This window comes from Pavona decussata, unplaced genomic scaffold, assembly GCF_977016875.1.
Source record: "Pavona decussata unplaced genomic scaffold, jaPavDecu1.1 SCAFFOLD_14, whole genome shotgun sequence".
NCBI classification, from domain to species: domain Eukaryota; kingdom Metazoa; phylum Cnidaria; class Anthozoa; order Scleractinia; family Agariciidae; genus Pavona; species Pavona decussata.
Window position 1 is genome coordinate 1,721,572 of NW_028145437.1, and position 11,197 is coordinate 1,732,768.

Here is an 11,197-nt window from a genome sequence, read left to right on the forward strand (position 1 = left end):
CGTTCTACTCTTTTGTGAAGAACAATGATTCAAGTGGTTTGTAATCAGAAATTAGGAGAACTTTTTCGCAGTCCACAGCGCAAACATGTTTCTTGTAAGTTTATAGGTCTGGACACACTATGCGACAAGTCACTGTGACACGTGTGACAAGTTGCTGCGACACGTTGTGGTGACAAGTTGCTCCATGTGTACTGCTGCCAAAATAAGTCACCTGACAAGACCCTTTTTTTGCTTGACATGCAATGATTTTGGGTGAGGTGGAATGTGAATTCAATATGACGGACCAGCCAATACAGGGAGGGTCAAAGAAAAAGAGGCTTTTAGTTCTGTTAATGATGCTGTTAGATGACGAAGAACATGAGCACGTCAATAGGATACTGGACATGAGAGTGGGTATCAAGAAGAGAAGAAAGGGGGGCTATTAACGAACTGGCTACAGAGGATGCTGGTGGATTTGCACAATACATGAGAATGCCTCATAGTAAATTCATCGAGTTCTTAAGTATCATCAGCCCTTCAGTGCAGAGACAAGATACTCACATGCCAATATCAATTCCTCCTGGTGAACGTTCAGTGTTAACACTCAGGCTCCTAGCAACTGGACAAAGTTTTTATTCATTGTCATTCCAATTTCGAATTCGGAAAACAACGATTGGAGGAATTGTTATGGCAGTTTGCACAGCTATCCTCAAAGCCTTAAAGGAAGAGTATCTCAAAACGCCAAACAGTGAAAGGACGTGGTGTGAAATTGCTGAATTGTTCCTTTCTAGATAGAATATTCCCAATAACATCGGGGCAATCAATGGGAAAAGAATTGTAATCCAAAGAGCCAGCATGTTCAGGATCCCATTATCATGATTATAAAGGCAATGACAGCATAATTGCCCTGGTGGTTTCTGGACCAGACTATGAGTGGCTTTATGATCTCATTGGAACAAATAGGAGGAACCCAGATGGACATGCATGGGCAAGGTGCAATTTAAAAGAAGCACTCGATGACCCCACTAATCCGCTCCATATTCCACCGCCACAACCTTTGCCAGGTCGCAGTGTACCTGTGCTCTTTGTTCTAACAGGGGAGGATGCCTTTGGATTAACTAAGTACATGTGTAGGCCTTACCCACAGAAAAAAATTGACAGCAAAACAGAGAAATTCCAATTATCGCATTTTAAGGGTAGAAGGATCTCTGAAAATATTTTAGCCATGTTGTGAAATAGATGGCGTTGTCTTCGATTACCCTTCCTGAAAAGTCCAGAAAAAGTCAATATAAATACATTAGCATTACTAGTACTTCACAATTGGTTTACAGCGGATGTAAGCTGCAAACATTTGTACTGACCTTGAAACAGGCGAGTTTATTCCAGGAAGATGGAGAGATTTTTCTCCCAGAGAATCATTTCTGGACCTTAAATCTTCTTCATCAAGGAATTCCACAAGAGTAGCCAAGGAAATGCGTGAAGAATTTACAAGTTGGTTTAACAACAACATGGCAACGTAAGATGTGTGGACTGTAGTACATCGTCATCTGGACTCATACATTCTGATACATTGACACGTACCTTTTTTTTTTTTTGCATTGACACGTACCTGGTAGAATGGAAAAATCTTTTCAACGTTGAAAAAATATTCTTGCTGAGTTTAATGCAATGTGTTTTAAACTGGGTGTAGAATCTTGTTAACATTTGTTTATTATTATCATTACTCAACGCAAGTGGCAATATAAAATTAATACCCAAAGAAGAAGTAAAAAAATTACATTCCCAAGATAGGAAGAGGTCAGTGTTTCCTAAAATTAACTAACCGTCTTGCTGTATCAATAATGCAGTTTAATCTTAACTCAGAGGTACCCTCGCATATTACATAACATGAAGGTAACATCCAAATAACCCAGCCATAGAAAATCCCTTTTGTTAACTCCTTCCATTCTTTCTTTGTTTTTCTTGGACTAAAAATCATGCCCAATATAAATAAGGAGCCCAAATATAACCAAAAATAGCTCAAGTAGATTTGGGGTGTGTGACTGGATTAGTGTATGTTGTAGTTTTTAAAATGACTTTGAGGTTAAAAAGATTTTAAACTAGTTTGATTTGTATTTTATTTGCGTAAGAGATTAAGGTAATGTATATGCAACAAAGAAAACACAAAAATAAACTAGTTTGAATTCATTTCAACCTGAATTCATTTTAAAGTGCAACACAAATTTACCTTAAATTTCTATTTATACAATTCCAACAACTGTATTCAACAGTGAACATAAATGTCTTACATACTATCAATAATTATAGCTGCTTATGTAATGCATTGCTGGATTATAATTGGTGTTAAGGCCCTGCCCTGTTGGTCAAACGGATGGTCATAGACTGGAATATTAGAATGTTAATACTACTAATTATAATGTTACTAATAAGAATGATGATGATGATGATGATGATGATTATGACTATTTAGCATACATTGTTCTGCGAAAACAGGCCAATATATACCAGTTACCATTTAGCCCTTCAGGACCCTCTTTAATCAGTAGGCTAATTATGTATCTAACATAATATTCACCGAGTAAACAGGAAAAGATAAGGTAAGGCCTGTCATTAGGCCCGACAGGCCCCATCACTGATGTGAAACCACACAATTAAAAAAACGGTCTTACCTCTAAAAACCTAACCACCACAACGGGGGTTCAAAATAAAAAAGGGTAAAAAACAAATAACAAGCGCAAAGAGCGCAGAAAAAAAAACAGATTGAGACAGAAAAAGCCGAGAAATTCATAAGGAATTTTTTAAACCAACAACTTAGCGACAGCAAAGTCAGAGTTATTTCTAAAGGGCTCTAATTTGTCCCGACACCGGTGACAGACGAGAGTTACATTAGAGGCCAACTCTTGTTAGACTTTGAACATTTCGTAATATGTATGCGCCTGAAATACATATTTCACAAAGAAAATAAAAAACCGCATCCATTTCATGTCAAATCAGACTGGAAGCCACCGGTTCAAAAATCAGTTGCCCTAAAAAAGCTACTTGGAAAGTGTGAAAATCCAACTTGCAGAGATTAAACCAATCAAACGTAAAAAACAACCTGTCTCACAACGAATATAAAGCTCTCACAGAGCTGAAAAAGAACACTAACATCGTTTTAAAAAAGGCAGACAAAGGCACAACTGTCATCATGAATAAGTGTGATTAAATACAAAAAGCTCAAATTCAATTCAACAACAGAGAACATAATAAACCTCTCCGAAATGCCATGACAGTGGAAACATCACAAAGAGTTCTCGAGCTTGTCGCACAATTGCATCAAAATAACTTTATTGATGACATGACAAAGAAATGGTTTTCTCAAACGCGAGATCTGCCAAGAATACCAATATTTTACACCCTTACTAAGATCCACAAACCAAACCCGGTCGGAAGACTGGATAATTTCGGGCTGTGAAGGCCCTACAGAAAGATTATCATTTTTTGTGGACAAATCACTTCAGCCCATCGCACAAAAACAGAAATCGTATTTAAAAGATAAAACGGATTTCGTAAACTTCATAGAAAAGACAAAGGTCTCTCAAGATACTATCTTAGTACCAATGGATGTAACAAGCTTGTATACAAATATACTACAGGAGGAGGGAATTACAAAAGTATGCAAAGCATACAAGGCATTCCACGGCAATAAACCTATACCATCACAATACCTCAAAGAAATGCTTAAACTTATCCTTCAGGAAAATTCAGTCCAATTTGTTGGAAACAATTATATTTAGACCCATGGAACTGCAATGGGTACAAAAATGGCAGTTGCATTTGCAAACATCTTTATGGTCGATATTGAAACAAACATGACAAGTCAAAGCAAAACAAAACCAATAGAATGGAAATGTTTTATTCATGACATTTTCTCATGGTGGGACATTGACAAAAAGGAAAAGCTAACAACTTCCGTACTACAATTAAATTTACGGCCGAAATTTCAGAGAACGAGACAAGCTTTCTCGACACAATTATTTTTAAAGGAGAACGTTTCAGTAATGAATTGATCCTTGACATCTGTACGCATTGCAAGCCTACTGAAACCTTTCAGTATACACATTATACCTCGAGCCATCCACTGGGTGTGAAAAGAGGTTTTATTACTGGCAAACCACTCAGACTACTGAGAACAAACTCTTCTGACACAACGTTCGAAGGATATATATCTCCAATTTTAAATCACGCCTCATAACGTGCGGATACCCTCACAAGATGATACAGACAACGTTATCAGAAGTCAACTTCGCCGAAAGACAGTCAGCTTTACAACAAAGAAAAATACTTGTAAACGAATCTTGCCTTTTGTTTCAACATACCTGGTTTCGACAAGAGTTTGATCTTCCAGTTGCTTCCTTGGATGTTAAAAGAAAAGTGGAACTTTGAGTGTTCTACGGTTGTAATTGTTGCGCCGTTGGTGCTTATAATGAAAGACAAGGTTAAGGAGCTATTTAGCTTAGGCCTCAAAGCGTTTGCAATCGGCACTGGAGATGAATAAGTCTTCGCTGAAGATAATTTATCATCAGCGATCGTACGGTCGGCAAATCTTTTGGAGTTTGTTGCCCAGGACTAAAAAGCAATTTATTGTTTCTAAAGAGTTGAAAAAGGAAACTACCGGCACTCTTTTGCGTTTACATTTTGTTACATCTTAAGAATTTTTTCGCAGAATCAACAAATGTATTCGCTTTCATTCTCGCTGGATTTCCCCAATAAATAATGTTATTGCCAAATGTTATTTATATTCCGACTCATTCGAGTGGAATGCTTGGCATAAAATTACTTTGTTGACATATTACTCACAGGTTAATTGCAAGGGGGTGGAATGGCGGCATCAAAAGAATGTCCACAGGCTCCCTCACTTTCTTTCTCTCCCTCCTCTCTGAGCTCGATTTTTGTCTACGCCCTAGACCCCACTTGGGAGCCTGTTCACAGGCTAAACTTGTGGAAACTGCCTCAATTCCGAGGTCATCTCTATATTTATACAAGTGCAAGCGACATCCTTATTGCAAGAGCAACACATCTTCCTATTCTTAGGGTTTCCCTCGAAGAAATTGAATGTTACCGTTGATAATCATTAAAGCATGAAGTTGAATTTTAAAGTGAACATATACAGTGACAATAGTGAATTTTTTTTGTCTGAGGACATGCAAGTTTCTTATATTGCACGAAGCATCATGAAATTGAACCGACAATGAAGTTTGTGAATAAATCTATAGTCCTTCTTGTAGATGTCACTTTCCAGAGAAGTAGCATACCCTCTTGACTGTTGACTCTGCTATCTTGTCCCAATGCTGTGATAAACACAGGCACGGAGTGGTACAGTGTATGGTATTGTCCCAGCTCAAGTAGCCACGCGGTCATTAAGTAGTCCATCTCTATGCAAAGGCATGAATAAACCTAAAGACAAAATGGTCAGTTGTTCCCACTATTTTGATACTTTTTGCAGTGTTAATGGTGGAAAATTTAGACCTTCAAAACCTCCCTCCTCTCTCCAATAACAAAACACAGCTCCGAGTTCCACTTTGTTATGGTACATAACACGCAGTATGCAAGCCACAGAATTACAGAAGCTGTATGGGTAAGAGAGAAGGTGTTTGCATCCAGTGTTAACTTTTCAATGAGACACTTTTTAAGACTAGGGAATTGACCGAAAGAATCTTAGAATGATACTGAGGAGACTTAAGGCAAAATTATGTACACTGAGGAAACAATGTTTCACGGTGAAAGAGCAAGTTTTTGGAAGTTTCCACGGAGGCAACTGAGGCAAAACACGTGCGGGCCGCGGTTTCACCAGTGTACCAGTTCGAGTAGATAATCTGGGCTAGTTTAGTAGGCAATAAGATTCCATGATTAATTTTTTAAATTCGTGAAACCATTACCCATTTTCTGACACTCCGATGCGGCAGGGGTAAGTGCCTTCTTGCTTGTTTTGCAACAAAGGGGTCACTTGAGAGAGAACTGTGCTGTTCGTAATAGCGCAGTAGTCCTCATGTTGTGTGATGCATTCAATGTGTTCGATAGAACCATCGAAAACCATTTTTTCTGGACGTACTAGTGACTTCTCGGCAGCGGCGTTGCAATGATTGCAGCGACAACTCAGAAGATAAAATATGACAACAAGGAAGGACAGTGTTACAAACAAAGCTTCTCCTAGCGTAACAGAAACAGTGTCATGCATATAATAATTATATGCAAACTTAGTTTGCATTGGTAATTAACTCCCTTGGGATTATTTGAATATGCTATATAATAGATTGCATTGTGTCACACTCTGTCACTCAACTTGAGGCCGCGAGCTCAAATCATGTTTAGCGAGGCGTGTTCAAGGTTCTACCCAACTGACCTCATGGCTGATGCCGAACAAGTACCTCAAGCTGTCCAACTTGAAGTTGTTCAACAAGTTGTGAACCCTCCTCAAGAGGTTGCCTCGGCGGTTGCTCCGGCAGTCGTTCCAGGAGTCGTCCCAGCAGTTGTCCCAGCGGTGGAAGCGCAACAACTTGACGCTGGTCAAGTTCAGGATAGGTTACATTAAGTTCTCACCTTCGTTTAGTCTTTTCCGAGCTTAAGCTTGTTTTGTGCCGCAGACTAGTTAAATTCCTCGTGTTTGTTCTTAGTTTGCATGTAGTGGCGAGATACCCCAAGTTGTGCTTGTTCATTTTTGCATGAACAGTAAGGTGAATTTGTTTGACTGTCTGGCGGGATAGTTTCTAGTCGGCTAGTCTTACCTGTGGGGTAAAGTTTGCTTATGTGCCGTATCATCCCCTGGGGCGGCGTTGGAAATTACTTAAATTACCTGTGTGTTTTTGCCTGAAGTGGTAGCAGTATTACCTGTGGGGTAAAATTTGCCTGTGTGGTGTTGCCTGAGGCGGCGTTGGAAATTGCGTGAATTGCCTGTGTGGTTTTTTTGCCTGAAGTGGCGGCAGTTTTTACCTGTGTGGGTTTTTATTTGCCTGTGTGGTGTTACCTGTGTCGGCGTCGGGAATTGTGAGATTTTTTGCCTGTGTGGTTTTGCCTGAAGTGGTTGAAGTATTTTCACCTGTTCATTAGCCTTGCCTGTGTGGTGTCATTTGTGGCGGCATGGTAATCGTTTGCCTGTGTGGTTTTGCCTGAAGTGGTAGCAGTATTACCTGTGGGGTAAAATTTGCCTGTGTGGTGTTGCCTGAGGCGGCGTTGGAAATTGCGTGAATTGCCTGTGTGGTTTTTTGCCTGTAGTGGCGGCAGTATTTTCCTGTGTGGTTTTTTATTTGCCTGTGTGGTGTTGCCTGTGGCGGCGTTGGGAATTGTGAGATTTTTTGCCTGTGTGGTTTTGCCTGAAGTGGCCGAAGTATTTTCACGTGTTCACTAGCCTTGCCTGTGGGGTGTCGTTTGTGGCGGCGTGGTAATTGCTTTTTAAATAAGTAAAGGTTGATATTGACTATGGTTGCGAATATTTTTGCTTGTGGTTTTTGTCGTAGTGGCGAGATTTTTTGCACTTGTTAAACTTACCTGTGATGTGTATTGCTGCCTGGCGTGTTATTGAAAAAATTAAAAATAACTTTTTATACCTTTTATTGAGAATTGTTCTGACAAGTCTTTGCGTCAAAACTCCTTTTTTCTTGTGTTATGCTGTGATTTACCGAAACGCAGTGTCTTGGATTGTTTTGAATTTGTTTGTTGAAATGCCGAAAGCCATGAGAGGTGTTTATGAATTTGCTTGTAAGGTTCTGGTTCGGTGATATTTGTTTAGTTCTAATTGCCTCTTGTACTTAGCTCCCACTGGGGTTTGCCTCAAGTGGCCGTAACTATTGATGCTTTGCTGTTGCCTAATAGGGCCGGTTTTTGTCTTGTTGATGTCGTTTAGGATCTTAAGCGTCCGCAGATACCTGTATAGGGGTCATCTTTTTGTGAGACTTATCATGGTCTTCACAGTTTCTTATTTTTAGCGGTGTTATTGCGGGTTATATGTGGTTCTTTCGTCCTTATGTTTTATCTTTATTTACGCTTCAACGTTAATGGTCTAATTTTGTAATTTTCTAACGCCAATAGATTAAATTAACAATATAATAATTGTAATATAAACATAATAATAATAATCGTTTATTCAACCTCCTCGATGATGACCAATAATTTGTGAAATTTAGCTTTAAATTGTGAGTAGGAGGTATTGTTCTACCAATTGGAGATGGGCTGATTCGGCTAGTGTTCGCGTAGTTTTTTCTTACTTTAGTTTTTCTTTCAGTTACCTTAGTTCTAATTTGTGTGATGAATTGTCTCGATTCTCAAGTAAATCTATTTGTAAATAGTGCATTGGTTGCTAATCCCCGGTATGTCATTCGCGTTTTATTTAATTTCATTTAGCTATTTTCCCTTGCACTTTGTAGCCCTTTTCGGTTGGGTATAGGTTCGTTTTACCCTTTTCTTGGTCGGGGTGAGTGACTCCTGTTGGTTTACCATACCTCTCGGTGACCACCAGACGTTCTGTTTCAGACGTGTTGAAGTTGCTCCCTCCTGATCGGGAACCCCGGGATTTGCTTTCTTGTAGTCGCTGGTTTAGCTCTGGTTTGGTGCTCTTCCATTTTTCGTGTTGCATGATCCCTGTTTAAACTCTATTTTTTCTTCACCTCGTTAGTATGTGGGACATAAGGAAAGGATAATCCCGCTTGATACAAATGGGAATGTTTCACGTTCAGACCCATGGATGGAGTTTCGAAATCGTGCACTTGAAATTGAACTGCGACGGTCGTTCAAGTGGGTGAATATTTCTGGGGTTCTTGATCTGGAGGGGCTAGCAGCACTGTCTGATTGGAAAGATGTAATTTCGTCCCGTGTATCTCTAGTTCTTCAGAATTTACGATTAAGAGGCCACGATAATTTTTTGGTTGGCGGCCTGCATCAGAATGTTGGTGCGTGGAAAATATTCTAAAAGGCCATCCCCTGGAAGAACGGATTAGAGACTGAATACGAAATAAAGTTAACATCTTGGACTTCTCTATTATAGGATTTTGTGTAAGAAATATTTTTATTTTGGTTATGTTAAGTAAGGATTGGGAAACAGTAGTGTTTGTGTGTGGGCCAAGTTTGTAGTTAATGGTAAGGACTGGAATAAACATTTGTTGGCCCGTACCGTTGGTGTGTTACTTTGGGTTAAAGTATGGAGGTAGGCTAGGGGAAGGCCAGAGTGATTCCCCATACCTTAATTATCTACACCTTATGAATAATAATACCTAGGGAGGAAATATTACACTATGCAAACTTAGTTTGCATTTGTAATTAACTCCCTTGGGATTATTTGAATATGCTATATAAAAGATTGCATTGTGTCACACTCTGTCACTCAATTTGAGGCCGTAAGCTCAAATCATGTTTGGGTGCCCACCCTTCCCTCCCTTCGAGTCAGTTGGGTTGAACCTTGCCTTGCCACATTTACCTTCGTCTGGTCTGGGCTAGTCCCAGGCCAGAGCGATTCCCCATACCTTATCTACATCTTATGAATAATAATACCTAGGGAGGAAAGATAACACTATGCAAGAACAATTATTGTAGTTACTAGGAATCCAGAGGCACAGTTCCTTCGTTTCTCTTCTCCAAATCAGCTTGAGTCAAGCCGTCTATGTCTGTTTCTTCATCGCCATATCACTGTATGTCTTCCTTGTGCAGAATGACAGCAACCGGCTCATCTTGATATTGCGTAATTTTGGTCTCTATAATCGCCATTCCACGTCTAAATCTTCTCTTTCATCGATGCTTTCCATAGAAGTAAACGTTTCTTTACTTTCTGAAATACTAGACATTTGCTTAATCATATCAAGAAGCTTGAAAATCAGAAAAAAAATGTACGAAAACTTAAGCGCTATGCACAGAAAATTACTGCAAATTCCGTGAATGAAACCAGTTGATGTCACTCAGTACTCAGTCTCCAGGACACAAAAAAAGGAGAAAATAGGTTTGGTGTGGCGGCGAAAAGACATGGAGAAAATTTAAATTTAACTTTAATTTTAAATTTAACCCAATTTAAAGTTAGGAGTTTATGTTATATACACTTTAAGAAACCTATTGTTTTGACTGAAAACATGATATTATTATTACATGTAAATGCAGTGTTTGAATACATTAGTTTTGTTAAACACTTTCCATGAGTAGCTTTTACATCAATTTGATAAGCTTCATTGAAGTTTTCCCTGAACATTATTTATTTAAAAAGTAATCATATGATTTTTCTCGTGCAATTTAGCATAAATACATAAGCCCTTGTCTGGTAAATTTATCAAATGCTACTTAAAACCAAAAATCGAACTTGCTCTACATACTTGTGTTATTCTGATAGTCTGAGAGAATTTACTTGTTTTTAACTATAGACCTTATTCCAATATGGCGACCAATTTATTATTCTTTTATTTGCATGTTGATTAGCTGCCGTTGTGTTGTTAAGATGCATAAATTTTTTTAAGAATTTTCAAAAATGAAGCCAAAAGAGCTAATAAACTCACATAAAAGAAAAGAAGCTTGTTATGAATTTGGAAGTGGCTATTATGCCACTCAGCACAAGGTTAATGCTTTGAATGCAGTCCGAGTCGATTATTGTTTACTTTTTTAGTTTCAGTTCGTGTGACAGATGATGCATTACTCACTAGTATTAATATAAAATCTGTTACATTAGACCAAACAAATATTGAAGGCTGTGGTTCAGTTTCAAACAGTTGTCTTAGAAATCAGCTAGTAATAATAATAAGACATTTATAGAGCGCCCTTTCCCATGGGTCACAAGGTGCTATTTACAAAGTCAAAGTTAAAATTAGTTAAAAATAATTTAAAATAGATTATAAAACACCAAAAATCATTACATGAACCTAAAAAGCGCGTATAAAAAGAGCAGTTTTAAGCCGTCTTTTACATTAGCACCATTAAGGTTCTCAACTACAGTAAGTCAGCTTGGGTTCTACTGATTTCTTTGAATTTCTTATTTTCAAAAATCTTCACTGTGATCTTGGAAGATGATTTCAGAGAGTAGTTTCCCTCATACGAGATTTTTATCTTATTTTTTTTCTGCTTTGTACTGGTGAAAAGAAATGTTCTCAAATGAAGCATTGCTATAATGTTGTGTAAATAGTGTGAAATAAATGAACCATTTAAGATGTACATTGGGGTAACTGAGTTGTGAGGATTTCTTTTTGAAATACTTTTCACTAGCTAATGTGAGAGA

General features: G+C 38.4%; 1 pseudogene; it reads left to right on the plus strand.

The window, feature by feature from the left end:
* The first annotated feature begins 275 nt into the window (after positions 1–275).
* LOC146487687 (uncharacterized) lies at positions 276–1,213 on the plus strand (annotated as a pseudogene).
* The last annotated feature ends 9,984 nt before the right edge of the window (positions 1,214–11,197 follow it).